This window comes from Acipenser ruthenus, chromosome 2, assembly GCF_902713425.1.
Source record: "Acipenser ruthenus chromosome 2, fAciRut3.2 maternal haplotype, whole genome shotgun sequence".
NCBI classification, from domain to species: Eukaryota; Metazoa; Chordata; class Actinopteri; order Acipenseriformes; family Acipenseridae; genus Acipenser; species Acipenser ruthenus.
In genome coordinates this window covers 69041782-69064436 of record NC_081190.1, presented here as the reverse complement: position 1 = coordinate 69064436, position 22655 = coordinate 69041782, and the positions used below count along the sequence as shown (strand labels likewise).

The window sequence follows — 22655 nt, the reverse complement described above, 5'->3', positions numbered from 1 at the left end:
CTGCAGTTATGATAATGAGGGTCTCGATGAGCGCATGAGTCTATTTAGCTGCCGCACTTGCAGCCCAGAGGTGACGGAGTTAGAAGTACAGAGCAGTAGGCACTCTATGACATTTGTGGAGCACGAAAATAAAAACCAAAAAAAAAAAAAAAATTGTCAGAGGAAGGGCAGCAAAGTCCTCTTGGCGCACAGAAAAGAAAATACGTTTTCTGAGAAGGAGCTGAGAGTCCTTACGGGTCAGCATGAAACTGAGTTGTTTTGGAAAAGCCTCTATCAACATCAGTTATGCTAGTTTCATTAGGAAATGATATGTATTGGCCTGCCCTTTTCAGCATGACATCCAGATATGTGTCTAGCACTCTGCAAAAGGTGGATTGGGCTATTCCTCCAGACATTCCAACTGTGGTCTGAAAGGAACCAGAGGCTAAGTAGTGCAGAGAACACAACACTTTCACATGTGCAGGGATAGCGGTCCCTAGATTGACATGGGGGTCTAGCTCATCCCTCAATTCAGCTATTAGGTCTAAAATCAAAACAAAATCCTTACATCACATTATAATGTTTGCTCCCACTTAGTATCCAGATCCCACCCAAGTCCATGCTTTTTTCTTCATTTGAATGTATTTCAATATAATTTTAATGGATTCATGGTGGCAAAGTGCACATTTGATAGCGGCTGCAGAACGCCATGTGAACACCATTCTTCACAAACGCCGCATTTTTAGTGGCTGCTAAAATCAGACTTTACTGCTGCTAAACACGATTTATGGACGCATTATGGGGGTTTTGCATCCGTAAATCGTTGCGCGTATCCTTACATCTACCTCTGCTGTTTTTTTTTTTTTAATTTATTTGGGAGTGCTGTTTTTGTTACACCACAAATATGTCTTTCCAACCGCTTAAGTGACTGATGTGAGAGTGTCACAATGATGGCTCGGGTGGTATGTGCGGGTGACGTCAGACCAGGGAAATTAGCTACGGCGCTCAGTTTTTTTTATTTTTTATTAATTAAACAGAAAATAAAGATTTAAACAAAACACAAAATAAAAGGCACACAGGCCAAAGTAAAAACAAACACAACTAATAAGGACATTAGTCAAACAAGTACCTTTCAATCGGGTAGCATTCGCGCTCTCTATCTTAATACTGTTGTCTTTGTTAATACTGTTGTCTTTGTTAATACTGTTGTCTTTCTTAATACTGTTGTCTTTGTCCTACGCTCTCTAAGCTCTCCTAAAACAATGCGCCCGGAGTAGGTATTGTAGCGACCCGTGTATTGTGTTTGTGTACTGTATTCCCCCTTGTTTCTACTGTCTGTTAATGCCGCTGTACTGTGTTCCTCTCCCCCCTCCGTCTGTATTACCTGTAGCTGCGGGTTCGGGGTCTCTGTGGCTGTGCGAGCTGTCCCTGTCATTGGCTGTTTGTTGTGTGTGCCCATTGGTCCTGGTGTGCGGCTGGGGACCAATGGGATAGCTGTTCGCTCTGGCACTCGATTAGAATAAAGGGGCGGGGCTAATGTATAAAAGGGGGCGTTGCACGCTCATTGTGTCGGTCCAGGGCAAGTGGTTAGAGCAGTGGGATCGAACAGCGATCCCTAATAAATCGGTGAACTTGGAAACGGCGTGTTGTCTTCTTCTATCCTGCACACTACGTGAAACGCTACAGTATTTTATATTCTGTGGCTGGAGCCTTAATTACCCATTAAACAATTACATTATTAAGGCTCCAGCCACATTCCTACGGGCTTTATCGGGACAGGGATTTAACCCCATCCATGCCAGCTACCCAATAATACATAATGATGGACGCTTTCGTCCGCCCGCACACAACACTATCTAATATAATCATAATAATACACATGAAAACATAATCATAAATAAATATACAAGGGGTGCGTACCCCATCACAGAGAGTTATTTATGTTGTTATGTTTCTGTTAATGGAAGCATAATTTTCCTGGATTGCTGTCTGAGTGGGATAATATAATTTATTCTAATAAGAAAAAAGAAAAAATGCAAACATTAAGCTATCCTTCTCTAATAACATGAAGTCATTTAGCTTAAAAGCACATCAGAGAGTGGATGACAGAGTAATATTGAAGGGAGTTGCATGTTATATCCAATATGCCTTCCATTCCGTTATGTAACTGACAATTAGAATTTATAATCAACAACATCTTTATAGCCGTTTCTTTTAATACTTATACTTTCTCATTAAGGGCCCTATTCTAACTTGGTTTACGCGCTGTAAGCCCATCCATCGCATAAGTAGCATGTAAACCAAGTGAGAATAGGGTCCCAAAAGTATATAAAGCTAAATTCATTTAGTAAATTTTGCCTGATATAGTGCAAGCCTGTCTCAGGTTTTAATTTAGCAAAAAAACGCACTTATTGGAAAAGATGTGTTTTTCTTTAAGTCATTTTTTTTCAAAGATTGATCCACCTCTCCCATAATTACAACAAAACAGTAAAAAAAAATCTTCTAATTGTAAATACAAAATCAAATGCAATTTTCACACAAAGTACGGTAAAAAAAAAAAAAAAGTGGTAAGCACTGCAAACAGCTTTACCTTCAAGGGATGAATTGCTAAAGTGATTTTATTAGCTTTGTGTCCTTTAACCTTGAATTAACTTACATATCCATGGACCTGGAGGTAAATTCCATAGGCAATTAACTGAAATTGTTCCATGAATCTTTCCTTTTGTGAACTTCCAAGAAAAACAGGTATAGCACACATAATTATTATTATGTGTTTAATTATATATGCTTCATAGCGATTGGAAGAATGTGACAGGTGAGATATCTAGAATTATTTAATTAGCTGTAAGTAACGACTTTAAGCACTGAAAGCTGGAGTAGTCTAAATGGAAGCCCTAAATGTCCATTAGAGAATTGATGACTTTTTATGAGAAGTTATAAGAACATAAGAAAGTAACAGAAGACGATGCATTCCAATTTAAGGTAACGTTTTGTGTATTGTTTTGCAATACTAGAATGAGTGGTATATAAAAAAAAAAACTTAGTTTCTTAAAGAAAAGTACTGAAAAGTGTTTGTAGCTAACAAAATAATTCCTTAAATCATACCTGTAGGGTACTTCCATTCACTATTTAAGTCTCAAATGTGCAGTTCTGGAATAAACAAATGTTATTGCAAACATGTATTTCCATTTTAAGAAGTAATATCTGGTACTAGATTAAAGAGATTTCAGCTCACATACCTATCATTCAGAATGTCTCTGTTACTGTTTCACTTCCTAGATCAGTTCACCTGAGCAGTGTTTCGAGGTCAAAGCATTTTAGCGGCTGAAAGCACGTAATTCAGTTAGCGAAGCATCTAGTTTGTTAACAGGAAAGAATTTCATTCTTTCACTCTCCAGGTGAAATAACCAACAAAGTCCAAGACAGAAACTTCTTTAACCTTGTTTATTACCAGATATCATGTTTTACAATTAAAATATGTTTACACACAAAAAGCGCATTTGAGGTCTCCTGTACATAGCGTAGTGCACAAGGTAAGATTTAAGAAATAATTGTGTTGACTAGAACCACTTTAAGATCTGATTACAAGTGATTTTTCTAGGAGCTGTCCCACTTTCTTATTTATATTGTATACCGTGTACAGAAGGTGCTTCTATGAGGGCGTGGTGACAGCCCTCTCTGATAGGTGCTTGTGTTTGATTTTAACTCTGCACCACTGCATATTTCATCAGTTCCATCAGCTAATGCAGTGGGTGAAGTGATTGGTAGAGCTGCTCTTCTGATCCAGGGTCGTGCGGCTCGGCTGATGGAACGGTGTGCAGAGAGGAGGAGTCTGGCTCTAAGGCTTGACTGCATTCTGCTGCCTTTCAATTTTTAAGAAGATCTAGGCCTATGTGTGGGCGTGTAGCCTCCTTTCTCCATCTTCATCTACCGTGTCATTCCTCAGAGATCTGCACTTAATCAGAATTGGAATAAAAATCCCAGTTTCATTTTACTGGAGGATTATTGGGATTTAGTTCAGCTTTTTTTCTGCTTTTGATCTCTGACAAACCTAATAACGCTGCTAGCCTCTTGTTTTTAAAGTGCATTTTAAAATGGGAGGGCAACAGGGGAGCAGGTGTCATGAACCCTCAAAAAAAAAAGAAAAAACCTTCAGAAGAGAGAGAACCCTAATGAATATAAGACAACTCTGTAGTTTACTGATTACAAATGCATATACTATACACATTGTATGTCTTGTCCTCCTACATAAATCAATTAGGAAGGCCTGTGTGTTGCATGAAAATGTAATTTACAACAGTGTCCTGGGAGGACTTTAATTTGTCATATAAATGGCATTCCTGAGATGTATTGTATATTTCAATAACCAAGACTTAGTTGAAGGATGTAGATGCTATAACAATTGAGGAACAATTTAAACACCATGCATACATGTCATGATGAATTAATTTGTCCCATCCTGGATGCCCACAGTAGCCCCTACGCCCTATTGACATTGCTATGGCAGGTGTTTCTAACTCTTGGTCTCTTTCTCTTTATTTGGGTGTGTTTGTGGGTGCACTCAATATCAGTTGAATTGTTACAGGGGATAGTACAATATTTCTTTGTCTTTGGGGACCAGTAACCAACCAAATTTTGGTTTCAAGATAACAGTAAAAAAAAAAATCATGTTATGAATTATATGTCATGGCAGTAAAATACATTCAGGTGACATTTTCAAATTCATGGTCATACTAAACAAAAACATTAACATGCAGGTACATTCACTGCAACGCTGTATGAGAAGAGCATTAAGTTCCATAAGTAATTTGGCTTGAATTAGACAGCATTGATATCCCTAAAAAACATTACTTAAACAAAAAATCATTGTGCCAACTCCTTGAAGAGATAAACTACATAAGAAATAAACCGTTGCCTGTTACTTACAAAATGTTGCATAACAACACCATGATTTGGTTCTGGAACCTGCTATTAAATGTCTACCACCATATGGTGCCACACATGTCGCTCTTCAGACAGCACCATCTTGTGATTGTTAGATTAGCCTCTGCCAGTGGCTACCACATCATATTCTGTCCACATCAGGAGCAGTAGTGTGGAGTAGTGATTAGGGATCTGAACTCTTGACCGGAGGGTCGTGGGTTCAATCCCAGGTGGGGGGACACTGCTGCTGTACCCTTGAGCAAGGTACTTTACCTAGATTGCTCCAGTAAAAACCCAACTGTATTAATGGGTAATTGTATGTAAAAATAATGTGTAAAAAATAATGTAATTGTATGTAAAAATAATGTGATATCTTGTAACAAATGTAAGTCGCTCTGGATAAGGGCGTTTGCTAAGAAATGAATAATAATTATTATTATAATAATAATAACATCCTGACTTCGGCTGGGTTTAGAGACTTGAGTGAAGTCCAATCTCATGCACCTGATGTGCCTATGTTAACTCAAGGGCATAGCTTGGAGTCTTTGATCTACTGCAGGAACCTTGCATGTTAGTGATGGGGTCAGTCAGACAGAGGCTCAGAGTATGCCACTGTCCGGTGCTTGTGAACACCTCCAGTCTCCACAGGTATGTCTTGCTCAATACCCAGTGCTCTGCTCGGTACAACCTGGAGAGAACACAGTGCTCAAAGATGGACGGTGACATTAGTGGCACTGTCCACTTATGTCAGACGCATCACAGCATTATAATACATTCAGTAACATGTGCCAAAGGAGGTCCTCGGTACAGACAGTCAAGTCGAATACACATAGCCCGAGATTATGCTACATTAAATTACTTGTTCCAAAGAATGTCCTTAATTGGACTTGTGTTTCTCTAGATAAATGAAAACACCTGCCTCCAGGTGGGGATATGCATCCCTAGTCATGGATAAAAGGCAGCTTAAGATGTTGAATAAACTGTAGGGAGAACAAATTCAAAATTCAGGTTGACGATTGTTGCTGTAATGAGATCATGAAATTCTTGCTGATTTAATAAAGACAAATATGATGTAAAGGGGTGAGGGTTGGAATGCACAGAGTGCACTTTTAAGTCTAATGAAAACTTTTGTTCAGTCAGATGCTGTAATCCGTAGAGGTTTTAAATTGCTTTCTTGCAGAAGCTGTAAACACAGTACTGGCAGGTGTTTACCTGACATGATGTATTAACATGCTTGAGAAGCTTTCATCTTGAAAGGAACCAATGATTTTTGTTCAATGTTCTGTCTGTTGTCAGAACAACTCTCTTGAGTGTTTATACATGCCCATATTGGGCCATATTTTCAAAGCATTCCAATCTTTAATTGACCTGTTTTTTTAAAGAGGTAAAACACCTGTTAATTTTACAAAACTAGAACCAAACATTTATATTTTTTGAGCCCTTTTAAGCCCCCTCAGTGTGTTTTGTTTTTCATTTTGTAACATTAACATGATTTTTCTCTCCTTTCGAAAAATGTTAGTTAATTCAAGAATGGAAGAAACACTTTGAAAATATGGCCTGTTGAGTCTCAATGCTATTTTGATATTCTTTAAGGTTAATCTATCAATAAGCATTCAACATGCCTATCAGGCATACCCTGGTGTAGGAACTGTTGAGTATATTATTTGTTTATTTAGCAGACGCCTTTATCCAAGGCGACTTACAGAGTCTAGGGTGTGTGAACTATGCACCAGCTGCAGAGTCACTTACAATTACGTCTCACCCGAAAGACGGAGCACAAGGAGGTTAAGTGACTTGCTCGGGGTCACACAATGAGTCAGTGGCTGAGGTGGGATTTGAACCGGGGACCTCCTGGTTACAAGCCCTTTTCTTTAACCACTGGACCACACAGCCTCCTATATAGTTGGTCTTGATTAACCAGCCTGCAAAAAAAATAAAAAAACGTACACTAATTTGGCAACTAGTTTGGTCAACTATTTAAGCAGTGCACTGTTAATTTGTGTCTTAAAAATAGTCATCTTTACTCCCTTCTTTACTTCTGAAGTCACTGCACGAAACAGAACATTACAGTTAAAATGATGCTTCCCACCCTCCTCTGGGAGGACTGACAATATACAATATAACACTGCTGACAGGGACATATTTTCTTTATGACAGAAATCATGTAGCTTGATGGCACCACAGAAAACTGCATCTGTTTAGAATCTGAGGCTAGGACCATCTCAAACAGGAGGTAGAGCCAAAGAGCAACCACACAGAACAAACAAACAAACTCTAAAGCAACTAGTACATTCAATTGACTGCCTGACTGTAAATTCTAGTTAGGGCTTTTTATTTTAATTTTTTTAATTTTGAGAAGTGCACAAAATGTGATAATATTTCACTCACCTTTTAGAGTGAAGTGTTTGTTTTGACCAGACAGGGTTCTTTCTTTGAAAAATCATGAAATCTGTCAACAGGGGTTTTTAAACTTCACATAAGTGACAGTGAATTGGAAAGTGGACTAGATCAGAAATTCTCTGACTGTATCAGTTTGGGTCTTTATGATTCGCTTTAAGTAACAAAGCAAGATGCATGTTGAGTGTGCTTATTGACCATATCACATTAAGTAGCAAAGCTGCAACATATTGCACAATTAACAGCTCAAAATAAATGTGTTTCTTGAAGATATATATATATATAGTATAATTAATACATTAGCTAGGCAGAGCGTTGTTTTAATTGGATGCTAACTACCACCCCTTACACAACATTTAAATTAATCAATGAACAACAAAAAAACAGAGTAAAAGGAACAGCAGCACTAAACCACAAGATATAGAACAGAAAATGTAATGTCTTTGATGTTTAATCGTTTGAAAAATGAATGTTTTAAATACAAATTTAAGCTGGCATTCATTCTCACTCCAAAAGACCATTCCCAGGGAGAACATATCAGTTTCAGTCTCAATAGAGAAAAGCTTTACTTATAACAAAAATTATCTTTGGGAAAGTAGTCCACTGAATGATGCATTATGAAACACCCAGGCGAATCGCTTCATGTTCATAAAGAAAACAATGTTAAGAACTTTTTCAGGATTTAAGAATACGCAATAAAAATGTTATAACCCAATATATAACAACATCATATCCCATTATTCAAATATCTCAACATGCAGTACAGAATTGTTTTTACAGTTCCGACAAAACGTAACTAGATTTGCTAATATGTATACATTTAGATGTTTTAAATGTAAGTTTCTATTGGGGGTAGGCAAGCCAAATAAAGCTGTTGCCTAGAGAGGCATGATAAAGGATAGATATATAATAAAGCATGTTAATGTGATATTAATGCAGAGTGTAGAGAAAAATCAGAATGACTGTGAACATATACAGTCAATTTTTGTTAATATGAAATTCAAGGGACCAGCAAAAAAAATTGTATGATCAGTAATTCGTATTATCAGGAGTCTAAGCCAAATCAGAGGTGCACATCATTTAAAAAACTGGAGCTGAACTGTTTTGAAAGTGGATCACCAGAGAGCCTACTAGTGCTAAATTATCAAACCCTGCCCTTAGACATGACTGAATTTGGCCAGCACCATGTAGAACATTCGTAGTATCAGGAAATTTGTCAAATCCGACTTCGTTTTAACAGGAATTGTATTTTATAATGAACCAAAATGAGACTGGCTGGCATGTTGGGAAGGGCATTGATCTTCCTACATTATATATGAAAAGCCTAGACCCATAGCATAAGGAATAAGGCCTAAGGCATGATGTGAATACTGATATAATCTGTTCTGGCTAATTTACCAACTAAGAATATAAATTGTTTGCAGCTAACCTGACCTATCTCCTGCTCTTCACATGTTGAAAAGGCATATTTATTGTTTGTTTCATACAGGGAGGGTCCACTGATGTGCCACATTTTGTTTCCAGATGGATTTTGCTTGTACCCAGCTTTAGAACTGTGTGGGACTGAAGTGAAGGGTGATCACATGACTTGCCCAAGGTCAATCAGTGACTCCTTGCCTCAGCTGCCATAGGAATAGCATCTCCTGGCAGTGTTCAGCCCCCAAAAGCAGACAAGCGGGTGCTGGACTGCGATGCTTTTCTGAGTGAAATAAACATGGAATGTATAATGGAGTCGTATTCTGTACAGGTCTAAATTTAAAGTGAGGCTACAGTGTCCCACAACATGTCTAGATAACCAACAAAATGTAATGCCTGTTTACTGCACTTTACTTTCATAGTTTACAATATTTATACAGTCCTTTTGTTTAAAGTCATACTACAGTATGTTTTTCTGTTAGTTATATCAGGATTTTATAGCATCCTAACTCAAGCAGTTTTAGTTATGGGCAGGGGTGAAATTCTCAACAAGAAAGTGCAGGTACTCATATGTGCAGCCGGGTGTAACCATTAAAAATAATTGAGACAATGTAAGTGACAATGAATAAATAATTTTAAAATGTATACATATTGGTACAATTATGAATACAAAATATAACCAATTCACCATAAACAAAGAAGCTGAAAATACTGAAAGCTTTGTACCCTCTGCATGTATCACTCAGTCACATACTGTAATATAACACTTAAGTTAAACCTTAAATTATAACTATTAAGAAATACTACACAATGCAGTAAAAAAACAACAACTGTGCTAAGAAAAAATGATACAAAAAGATCTAAGTCAAACAATGCACAATAGGGGCTAAAATACCCCTGTCTTAAAAAGTGTTTGGAAAGCGTGACACACATCTGCATCTGTATCCCTGACTCGCCAAATCTGAAGAAGCTTTGTTAATCTTGTTTTTTAATGTTAGTCCCTACTGTCCCACACATCACTTGCCATTTTCGAAAGTTTCCATTCTGGCAAGGAAATCTGTGCAAGGAAAAATGCACTGTGACATTTATGACATGGATTTTTGCCTTCAAATTCATGTGCAGCAATGTTCGTTCCAATATTCAGATAATTTCTCTACCCTTAAGAAAATAATAATTACTATATACCGTAGTTTTCATGTTGCGCTGCTAAAGTCTTCTCTCATTGATTAACCAATGAGTGCTGACACAAAGCGAAATGGGCGGAGATTTGTAACGCATGACAAAATGAAATCTGTTCAGAATGAAAGCTTGTCTAATCAACATGCAGCTAACAGAAACAGAAGCAGTATGAGGAAACAGAATGCAAGCAGCATGAACTGTGCTGAATGAAAGCGCATTTGAGAAACATTACGCTAGTGGACTGTGTGAGTGGATGGAATGCATCTGCGTTGGATGAAAAGCAGATTAAATAAGTCCTGGTACCCAGTACTGGCATTAAAATAAGTCCCGGTACCGCTGAGTACCGGCAGAATTTCACCCCTGGTTAAGGGGGTATCATTTATGAAATATTCAGTTTAAACTCTGGATTTGTCACCTAAGGAAATACAGTGCCCTGAGATGACATGTCTGTGTGCCAGAAAGTGAGATCACTAGATATGGCATCAGATATTTAAATGGCTAAACAACGGATCCACCTGAGATTTATTTTTTAAGTTATTTCGACAGTGAAGTTTTCAGATTTTAAGACTTCAACTGCCAAGCTTATAGTTTAGCGGGCAGGTTTGCTTGTGAAGGATAAGAATATTTGCATTGAGCCTAATTCAATTACCGTACACTTCCTCCTGCCCCCAGGATTAAGCATTTTGGAAAATGAAAAGTTTCTGCAACAAATAATACCATCAATGACGCATTCATCAAAATATGTTCTTTGTTAATTGCACAAACTTATGATTTCCCCATACACTTTTTCCCAGGAATGAAAGTTAGTGAATTGACCCTCTTTGAGCCTGAGGCAGTGAGGTATAACATGAAACAGAGGGATCCACCCACCTTTTTCAGATTTAATTTAGTCTTTCGTTGGACTTGTTAGTAGAGGGATGGAACTAATGGTTATTGTCCGGATGCTGTAGGGACAGATTTAGGTGGCTAGGGCTGAAGGCTCACTGCTTGTCAAGGAACAGAAGAATAAAATAGTGGTGAAGAAGTGTGGAAGCTTGAAATTAGGTTGGAGAAACCTCATGAGCTGTGTGGGTTTTTTTTGTTTGTTTGTTTGACATTTAAAGCAAACATGTCTGTGTTTATGTTGCTGACTTTGTAACACAAAACATACCATTTTATAGCTACTTCAAAATGAGGCCCTTTCTTAAAAACTCCCTGAGCTGTCAGTCAGAGTCAAAAAACGATGTTCCCATAGTTACTGTGCGTGAAAATGCAGTTGGTGTCATACCTTCAGATTCAGAGACTATAAAATAATGAATTGCGTAACACTAAACTTCCCATAACTAAACATTAATCATTTTCTCTAAACTCCTCCAATACATTTTCTCAGCGATACACAAAGCTATCAAGCATATGTATTTCAACATGAATAGGGATCTTTTTTTCTGATTATTCAGATCTTTCAGCCCCCGGTTGGTGGTGCTTGCCTGAGCATACACTGCAGGTTTCTATAGTACTGGGTAAATTCCTGATTAATAAGAAGCCAAAAAGATCCTGATGTGGCATTTACATTCTAATGGCTGTGGGCAAGTAATGTATGTCTAAATCCTGTGTACAAATGGGTTCAGAACATAAGATTGCTGTGTTACACCTGGCATTTTTTTAACCATCCATCTCTGATGTCTCAGAGGCACATTGCTGTTTTTCTAAGGCTCCGACATTGTGAAAGGTGCATCAGTCAAATATTGTGTTTCTCAAATTAGCTTGTGATTACAGGGAATAAATAGCCAAAGTAAGCATGGTATATAAATCATCTGAAAACCAAGAGATCCCATGGCAATGTGAAGTGCCATGTAAATAATATAGAGCCAAACAGAGATACAACATCTAGTTTTTAAACAAGTCTTAGTGCTTGGGGGTGGAGAGGGGGGCTGAGGCACACAGACTTGAACGCTGGCTCTGACTCCTTCAACACAACTGGCCCCACTGCCCAAAAGGAAATACTTGAAACGAAAAACAAGATGTGCCTCCTGGCTGTTCTATGCCTTTACCATGCTTTAACATGGCATTTACTGAGCTTTATTATACTTTACTATGCTTGCTTGTGCTCAACCATTTTAGTTTCTCACTATACTGTGCTTTTAACATTAACTTTTATAGGGAGTGGCTTTCTTAAAAGCTTAAAAAAGCGAAAAACAACAACATTACACACCCGTTACTGTGTTACTGTTGAGTTGGTTTTCACAGTCAGCCCACTTATCCTACCACAATGCAACAAGATTACTTCCTCTATTGCTGGTACAGTAATAGGATCCCAATGAAGCATTACACTTCTGCTCCATGATGTGGGGTCAGGTGGGGTCTGGGAGACAAGTCTCATCCACTCAGCAGCGAGATACCATTGATTCCCATCTGCCGACCAGACGTTTCTGATAAGAGCTCTACATGTGATGGAGTTGCCCTCTAATATATGCCAAGTGTCGTGTGCACGCTGTCCTTTCTGAAGAGCAGAATAAAAGGAAAATTACAGAAAAAGCAATGCAATGGACCTTTCTGTCTATCCCAGCTGAGCGTCAAGGCGAGAAAGTCGGGTTTACCTTTGTTCAATACAAAGAAAAGAAGTCAGCTCCCCTACAGACTTCACATTAGCCAGAGCCTGCTCTTTGTAGTTAAGGAGCTAGTACTGTGCTGCCTGCTTTTAAAATTGCCATCATTACCCCAGCAGAGGGAATTCTTGTTGCATAAAAGTATTATTAACAAAGTTTACATGGACTACCAGCTCTCCCTAATTATCAAGTCTGCTCACACCTGTCTGCAAATTGCACTCTTTATTACAGGGTGTGCACCTAGGGGCTGTACTGTATCTGTACCTTAAATCTCCTTAAAATATTGAACAACTCTGTTACATGAGCTGCAACCCCAGGCTGTCAATGCAGCTTCTTTCCAAGCCCTCCATTTTTAAAACACACATGTTGAATGAGTGGTTTAGCTTTTTTAGGGTGCTGGATGTCGTTTTGTAACATATTTACTAACTAATGAGTGAGTGTGTGTGTTTCTTTTTAGTTACTAAAGTGTGTTGTTGAGAAGCCCTCTGTATGGCAAGTATGGGATGTATTCACAGGACAGTTCTTTAAGAGGTTAAGCAGTTCCTTAACTGAGAATAAAACTGTTATCTAACACAGTTGAAAAGGTTTTTTGTGAACCACTTCTTTACATATATACAGTCAAGATATAATTTGATTTGGACATTTGTCAACGGTGTCAGAATATGATGCCTACATCTCTGAATAGTTGAGATAATCAAAGCTTTATCTTTAAATACATTCACTTGTCACAGCCAGGGTTTATGGATGGGGGGAAGTTATTTGAGCATAAGGTTTGGATAACCTTAATTTTTTGTTCACCTCCCCTTTTCTATAAACATTAGTGTTAGCAATTGTCTGATAGTCAATGTATGGATATATGTTTTGAGGTTCCATGTTTTAAGGCACAATGGGTATCAGCAATGAGAGCTGTACTCGGTTACAACTTATAAAAGTTTACTACAGTATTTTTGCAGTTTTACTATGCTTTTCCCATGGTTATACTATGCATTTACCATAGATTACCCTGGTTTGCCACGTTTATTTAATATGCTTTACCATACTGTACCTCACTATGCTTTTAATACTGTATGCTGCATTATGGTTAGCTATGCACTATATTTATACATTTTATAAGGCACTGTAAAAAAAGGGGGAGGGGGGAGTCAATCAAGAATAAGGTGTGCACAGCTACAGCAGGGGCAACTCTACTGGGGCTAAGCCACCGACTACGCCAGCTCTACAAAAGAGCAACTCAAATTGAATGTTTCTCAATTTTGCCCTAGTTTATTATTATTTTATTTCTTAGCAGGCGCTCTTATCCAGGGCGACTTACAATTTTTTTTACACATTATTTTTTACATACAATTACCCATTTATACAGTTGGGTTTTTACTGGAGCAATCTAGGTAAAAGTACCTTGCTCAAGGGTACAGCAGCAGTGTCCCCTGCCTGGGATTGAACCCATGACCCTCCAGTCCAGAGTCCAGAGCCCTAACCCCTACTCCACACTACTTTAACAGAACAGTTTATTTTATTGTGAAAGAGCAATGCATGAACCACAAGTAAAGCAGACAACAAGCAAAACATTAAGTTGAATGCTTTTATTTATAAGATAAAATATGCTTTTTGCATTTACAACCAGAGATTACATCAAATTTACCCATTTCCAGGGCTTCGTAAAAACAGAGGCATATTAGTTACCATTATTATTATTTATTTCTTAGCTGACGCCCTTATCCAGGGCGAATTACAATTGTTACAAGATATCGCATTATTTTTACATACAATTACCTATTTATACAGTTGGGTTTTTACTGAAGCAATCTAGGTAAAGTACCTTGCTCAAGGGTACAGCAGCAGTGTCCCCATCGGGGATTGAACCCACGACCCTCCGGTCAAGAGTCCAGAACCCTAACCACTACTCCACACTGCTGCACAGATGCACAAATTACAGACACCATTGTTCACAAATCAGCATCACAGGTTGTAAAGCACTGAAGGGCACCCAAGCAGTTACATTGGCGAATTGGAGATGTGATTGAGGACTCGGTCAACGAAACGTATTCAAATCAAAATAAATCGAGCTTCAACTAAACAGGGAACAAAACTTAGCGAGTCCTCAATCTCATCTCCAATGGACTTCAGATATCATGCATTGGACACATATTCCACTGGCTAAATAATCCCATTTTCACAGCTATTAAAGAAAGGAACTGGATTTTCAATTTACAGGATAAACAATCACATTGGTGCCATTCTAGATCTCTAAATTTAGAAGCTACACACCAGTCCAGCTACAAATCCAACTGGAACCACAGTCAGAGGCAACTGCTAAAAAAGGTACCTATAATATTAAACAAACTGTTTTATAAAATATTAATGCATTCCTTATTTAATTTATCTGTATGGCTTTATATTGAAGTTTTAACAGGCTTTGTATTGAAGTTTTATTTTTAAAGTTCACTGAGTTTAAGAATTTAATGTTAAAATATAAGTAACACAATTAATTTGCAGTCAGTGCGATACCTTGAAAAAAAATGCGCTGAGCCGATAAAGAACCTTACAAACACACGTGTGGTTGTACAGTAGTTCAAAGTAACATTGCAGTTAAAATGGAAGGCTCTTTTATAATACCTACCCCATTACCATTAAAGAAAGCACACAGCTCACCCCATTTTACACACAAAGTAGCAGTTTCTCAAAAAAAACCCTACCGCCACTCTTACTTCCCAGCCCAGCATCAATGCTCCATGAGCTGCTTGTTATCCTCCCAGCTCTCTTTTCTCGTTCTTCTTAAATCAAGCTTTATAAAGTATCCAGCTACATACAATTTGACTAATTGCTTAATTACAATGTGATTTCCTTATACACATTCACACATGCTTTAAAAACACACCAATATAAAATAATCGAAGTGCACTAAAAAAAAAGACACATCTTAAATCATTATAAATACAAAATAAAGTGCCATGAAAACTTAACCCTGTTACATATAGACAAGAACCAGCGATGAACACCTTGATAGAAGCAGCATCTGATTACAGATTAGTACATTCTGACCTCCATCAGAGAAATGTCACCTTGTGTGTTTAGGACCTGATCCACTTATTGCCAATTACATTAATGCTCTCTAGTAGTGGATAATTAAGTACCAAGTCAGAAACCACTCACAGGCTATCCCTCGCCAGTTTCTCAGCACTCATAAGCCAATTAAAGCAAGGCAGACACTGCAATACTAATGCTAAATTTTGGTAGGAAACCAAACAAGGTTTATCTAAGATAGCATGGTGGAATATTTAAATATGTTACTGTTAGTATACATTCCGTCATTCCAAAACTCCCAAAGGTTTTTAATGTGGAAGCTGCTAGAGACTGGAAAATGCTGGCAGATGTTGGTCAACGGCTTATTTGTCCACCTCAGATTGCCACCACTAACCTTTGACCAGATATTGTCTTGTGGTCTGGATCAGCACGCCTTGTTCACCTGGTAGAGTTAACAGTGCCATGGGAGGATGCTGTAGATGAGGCGTATGAGAGGAAGAACCTGCGGTGTGCTCAACTAACCGCTGAAGTGGAACAGAGAGGATGGAGAGTCTGGGTTTACCCAGTGGAGGTGGGTTGTCGAGGATTTGTGGCACACTCTACAATCCGGTTTCCCTGGAGCCAGCATTACACTTCAACCATCAACACCAGGCAGATGGACACCTACATCATCATATGGAAGGAAACGCAAATGGATGGATGCTTGGCGAGAGCCGAGTTCAAATCAGCATGAAGTTTTAACATCTACTCTCATGTAATGGAAATCATAACCATGCTTCACTTTGGTGTTTTTACAAACCTTCTAACCTTCAAGGTTACCCGAGCGCAAGGTTTGGATAAAAATAATATAAAAATAATGAACATTTTGCACATTTTGAAAAGTGTTTAGATCAGCCACTGTTAAGATCATTAAAATACATGAAATAGTGATTCCAGCGCTTCCGCACGCCGTTTACATCTGTTTGCAGACCTGAGGGAACAGCAGAATGAAACTTATAGGGTCAGCAATTCCCCCAAGACCCGCCTCCCAGCCACTCAGAGAGAAGGAAAGCCCGCACACCCACTCTCCCCCCTCTCCGTGTCACTGCCATGACTGACAGGCGGATATTGACGGGCTGCTGCGCTCTCCCTGCAGCACTATGAACACATCAGAAGAGTCAGCACAGGTCTCCCCCTGTTACAGGGCATTACCAAATATACTCTCATATTTCTTAAAGTTCCCACAACATCTTTGCTAGCTAAAAAGTGAATTAAATTTGGTCTAAAATAAAACTGATGATGTTTCCAAGAGTGTAAAGGCTAACAGTCATAATTGGTTGATTTTTGTAGGTCTGTTCTTGATCTAAGCTTAAAAAAAAGTCATTATACCTTGACAGTATTATAGACCCTTGTGAAAATGTAAAGCATTTGCGTTTTTCGCATTTTATCATTTGCGTTTTTCACATTTTACCTTTTTAACATTAGCCACATTACATAACCCTCTGCCTCACCTGCGTGTGGGATTCCACACCATAACATGTGCTGGTAATGTTGCACACATAAAGCCTATCAAATATTTACATGAATGTCCATGAGAGTTTGAAGTGAGCACTCACTCACACTTTGCTATCATGAATTTCTCTTGTGGGAAATGTTCAAACTAACCTGTATGTATCTTCGGGAAATCTGCATCAAAACATCCAAAGCAGAGTTTGTTCTAAAAGTTTACTGCAATGTACATCTACTCCATGATATATTCACAATTCCTTCCTGTTTGCTGCACAACTATTTATTCAGGCAGTCAATAGCCTGCAGTAACACAAACTACTGGTTGCCTTTTTGTATTTTGGTGTCCTGGGTGACTGCCATTTCCTGGTCTGATGACCTGCGTGATATACTTGTCTCAGATCATTCTCAAGATTCAGAGGATGTGTATCCAGCCTCATTAACATCAGACAATGCTTCTCTTCAGGAGGTGCTCTTTTCTGATAGGGAACGAACCATCTTGGTTCTCCAAGGTGGCTTTCCATCAGATAGATTTGTTTTTCCTGTTGAACCACCTTTTTTTTTTTTTTTCTCACTGTTTTATGATATTTGTAATCATAATTCTGTTGCTCAAATATATATGACCTGGTAAAGAGTTTTAAAGTTTTTCGAAAAGCCCAGCTCATCTCTAAGTTGCTCAAAAAATCCAAAACAATCAAATTCTTTCAGTTATTCCTGTGTTAGATCCAATAAGTACAACACAGACTAGACAGTATCATATATTGTAGTTTCATCACAGCACTCTGAAGTGTTACTCAAATTACCATGCAGTAAAAACAGCAGAGACTCTATTTTCTTTGATGGGTCAAACTAAACGGTCACTAATGGTGGCTATGAGGATTAACAGAATAATAAGTGCAAGATAACTTAGAAGTTCCAGCAGCTTATGCCAATAGCTGGGCATTCCAAACCAGCTGAAAGCACTTTTCCATAAGAAAATCAATACAGTTCAATATTTGAGCAACAGCACTTGGAATTACTCTTGACTATAAATATCATAAAAAGGTAAGGGAAATGTTGAAACTACACTGCATAGCCAGATTTCAGCTGCAGTGCTAGAGAAACAAGCTATTGAAAATGATGTATCTGAAGGGAATAAAGACAATATCAAATAATTACTAGAAATTATTTTCCAGAAGTTACATTTTTAACACCAACTGTGGAAGCCCTTTTTGATAATACTAGTCATACCTTTTAGGTAGCCCTGTCCAGTGAGCACATTGTTTTTTAGACAGAGTAACCATTACAGCATAATTGCAGCTATATTTTTGGCAGCATTTTGTTAGGAATTAATTATGAATGACAACAGGGATGTGAAGCTGGCCAACCAACTGGCTAAATCATGGCGAAAGGTTTAAGCTTTAGGAGTAAAGGTTGTTCTAAGATAATTAAATATAACTAATAATATAATTATAACTACTAACTTCACATTTCTAAGCTATTAGTTGCCATGGTATTCCTTTCATTATCACAATTATTTATAGAAACGGTTTAATTAAAAATCATCATTTTGCTGTTGTATTATCAGCCTCCCTATGTATCTGAAATTATTTTGTAAAGTTAAACCCTTGGGAGACAGCATTTTGTTTTCAAGGGCCTCATGGAGATAGACACATGAGTCAGTCCAAATTCGCATTTCCAAGCGAGAAAATAAATCTCACTTATGACAGCAATAACAAATCATAAAATGACACTAACTGGCACCTTTTCGCTGATACATAAATACAGTACTAGGAAAAAGTCAATCTCAAACTGGTTTACCAATGTCTTCCTGTACATTTTTGTGAGATTTCTTCTATGTAACAGGATTGTTGTTGGATCTCCATCCCAGGTATATTGGTCTTTATTCACAAAACTGTTTCTGAAGAATGTTTGAGCATTCTCTTAGGTTACACAGTGCTTTGAAATTTTTGAATAAACCAATAAACCCTCTCTAAAACAGTTGAAGGATGTTTCATTAACGGCAAACTTGATTTTCTTAATCAAAATGGGCTTTTAACAAAGCATTCCTTAAAACAGTCCTTAACGTTGTGTGAATATGGTTCTTTATCACTTAACTGGTCCTATTGAAGAAAGTTGGTCTTTATAACACGTTGTTTGGTCACATAGAAAAGTGCAACTAAACAGTATAGAACTGAATAGAGAGATAAAGCACAACAGAATCAAATTACAGGGAGCAAAATAAATTAAAATACATATTAAAACAAGATCATGTATATTAATATGTAATGAATCAATACATAAGATCAAACTGACAGTGACGAGACCTGATTAAAAACACAAATCAGAATCAACCAAAAAAAAGAGAAAATCAACAAAATCGAAGATGGATAACCGATATTTCAGTTTTGTTGCCATGGAGGCAGCTTAGAACTGTTTTCTCTATCTTTCTATTTTTTGTTCCTGAATTTGCTTTGTGGATTTCCCACACCATGGCACTAGCATGCCTCTTAAAAGGAAGAAATAAACGAGTCAGCCGGCAGGATCTATACAGTTCTGTGGGGAACACATATGGTGTAAGAATGAAGAGGAGTATCATTTACATGTATCAACACTTGAGGCTGTGCTCCCTGTTTGAAGTAAATTAGACATATTAGAGGTTTCATTTTCTGATAGCACTGTCAGAAAACACACACACACACACACACACTGTTATCCATCAATGGTGATAGTAATGATTGGATTATATACACACTCTTTGTAGTATCTGATATGGCATCCTCAGAGCCACATTTCATAATCAATGAAATCATGGGAAGACTTGTCATAAAAATGTCATTGTACTGTATATTATAGATATCAGCCCCCCCAACTGACAGTGTGGGAGCTCTGGGAGTTATGTTGGCTATGTGGTGGAATAATCATTGTTCATTCCCATATACAGTACAGCAGTGTCAAAGATGAAAGCCCTGTCTTTTAACCTCTTGAAATTCAGGTAATCACAGTTTAATGCATTCTAACCAATTAAATAAATGTTACAAGTATCTATACTACATACCAGACCAGCACTAACTCCACTCACCCTATTGTATGACAAACTGTTAGTTTGACGATGAAGGCTATATTTGCATCCTGAGCCATTCGAAAAAAAGGCATAATACCACAGTAGTGACGTCAAAAAATGTTAATTCCTCTAGAGGAAAATATACCTTGACCCATTCGACTCCTTGAGACCATCACTTTCAACACAAAATGTCTCGTTTTCAATCACTCGACAACACCCACAGTACCGAAATGTTCACTGATGATCAAAAAATGAGAATACGTTAAAAAAAAAAAAAAAAAAAGATGTACAGCTGGTACATTTGTATCTCAAGGAAACTGGAGAGGAACAGGAAATTAAAACAAGGTAAAGGCAATCATCGAAATAAGCTGACGCACTAACGGATAACGACATAGAACGTCTGTACAGCACTGAAACACTATGTTTAAAAAAACACAACTCTACTATTAAGCCTCGTCTTCTTTAATATTAGCATTACAAGGGTATCCATGTATTCTAAAAAAATAATAGATGGGCCTCTTCGGTGAGTTACAGGAAAACAATTGCATCTCGGGTTTCTGTGACAGTTTATAAATTTATGACGTCACAATTATTTTCCTTTAACTCATTGAAGCCCATCTCTCTCTCTCTCTCTCTCTCTCTCTCTCTCTCTCTCTCTCTCTCTCTCTCTCTCTCTCTCTCTCTCTCTCTCTCTCTCTCTCTCTCTCTCTCTCCAGGATTGGCCAAACTCAGAAGTTTAATAAGAACATCGCTGCTACATTATGCTGTCTAAAATTGCCAGTAACATGAGTAGACCTAATTGGTGCAATGTATTTAAACACACCTCATCTGGTTATCAATTAAATGAGGTACAATTCCACCCATCTATGTAATGTTATAATTAGTTTCATGTTTGGTAAATTAGCCTCTTCTGAAATAGCACCTAGTCATTTTTTGAACGTGACATCTTCTCAGATCATTTATCATACCCTGAAAGTAGTTGTGGGGATTTCACTAGCAGCATCTGTAAATGTTTACTCTCTTTTAACAAGACATGTAAAGTATTCCATATCTATCTATCTATCTATCTATCTATCTATCTATCTATCTATATATCTATCTATCTATCTATCTATCTATCTATATATATTAACATAATGCCCCACTGAGACAGGAAAGAAGGTGTATAATTAGGACAAATAATATAAATTAAACACATCATAAGTACACTTAAAATGCATTTATACTGCAGTCACCATCACACTGGTGAGTTTCTGTTAAATTTGAATGTTCTGTATTGTGTTATTGTATCAGAGCAGAGTACTCTCAGTATGCTGGTATTCGTCACCACAGAAAAACTGGCAACATGTACTGAAAAGGCCCTAGATAGCAATAGCCCTTGTGGACTAGAGTACCCTCTTATGTCTTTTCACAAACTGACCCCCTCTAGGCCTGTTTTGAGGCCCACACTGGTGAAGTGCTGTGGGAAAGCCTGTGTCGCCCCCGCTATGCCTATCTGTGAAAGAATAAGGGACTTCAGGCTTCAAAGCTGTCAGTCCCTTAGCCTGTAGGATGGCTAAAAAGTGAAACTCAATTCATCAACAAACAAGCAAGCAGATTATTAAAACAACTGAATAGAGTGAAATTGAAGGTGTCCATTTATAGTGATTTGTTTCCATTCAGATAGCAGCTGTAAGGGGCTCTGCTATTTTTAACATGGGGAAAGAAGTTTCTGTCCTAAACTACACAGTCATATTGTTGCCAGCTCTTCCTTCTATTTCAAGTTGGACCAGGGTTCTAGTCTCCATGGCGATTTGTTCTCTAACGAAGCAGGATTTATTTACCCTTCAGGCAGGCAAACACACTTACCCCCCTGGCACTTGGTTTACATTTAGAAATACAGTAAGTCTGCTGCAGTACATCACAGCCAGCTGGGTTCAAGTACTCTGTCACTTTAATTTAAGCCAGGGTTCAAGTATAAGCCTTTTATATCTAGGTCGCCAGTTCAAATCTAGCTAAGGTTGGTGCTATTACCTATTACAGTATGTTAGCACCAACTGTTATGCTAAGTAACTAAAGTAAAACATAAAGTGGTTGAGGAAATTACCAGGGTGCAGTCAGCTAGTTTGCTGTTACTAACAAATGTCATTGGCAACTAAAGAACTACACAAAACACCTTCCCAATGAATCCCTTCTAAAGGTTTACCATGGTGCAGGGGACACTGAGTGTATGAGTGAATAAAATCTGAGACAAGGTTTTGATACTAGCACAGGAGACAGCTGTCTCCAAGTATGTGACAAGTTTTATTGGACCATCCTTTTTAAAGGTCCTACGGACAGTGCTGTAATGCAAGCCTTTGTGGAGTATATTTATTAAAACTGTACTTGGTGGGTTAACAGGATTAGCAATCCCAATGAAAGTAAGGAAAGAAAAAGAAAAATAATAATAAAATGTGCACAGTACAAAAAAATATTTCTTTAAAAAGTCTATATAATCTTTTAACAAAATTCTCAAAAAACCTATGTGCTTATATGTGGTAAGCGCTGCATCAGAGGATTGGGCTGGCATTCTGCCAGAGTCATGGGGCACACAGAGATACAGGATCTCAATCTTGTCTGGCAAGAGAAGATTTTGTGCGGTGACAGTG

The 22655-nt window shown here is 37.9% G+C and overlaps 1 long non-coding RNA gene across 1 annotated transcript in view; it reads left to right on the top strand.

The window, feature by feature from the left end:
* The window catches only part of LOC117408940 (uncharacterized), a 46143-nt gene that overhangs the window by 5076 nt on the left and 18412 nt on the right, over positions 1-22655 (top strand). The gene's annotated exons all lie outside the window — the stretch shown is intronic.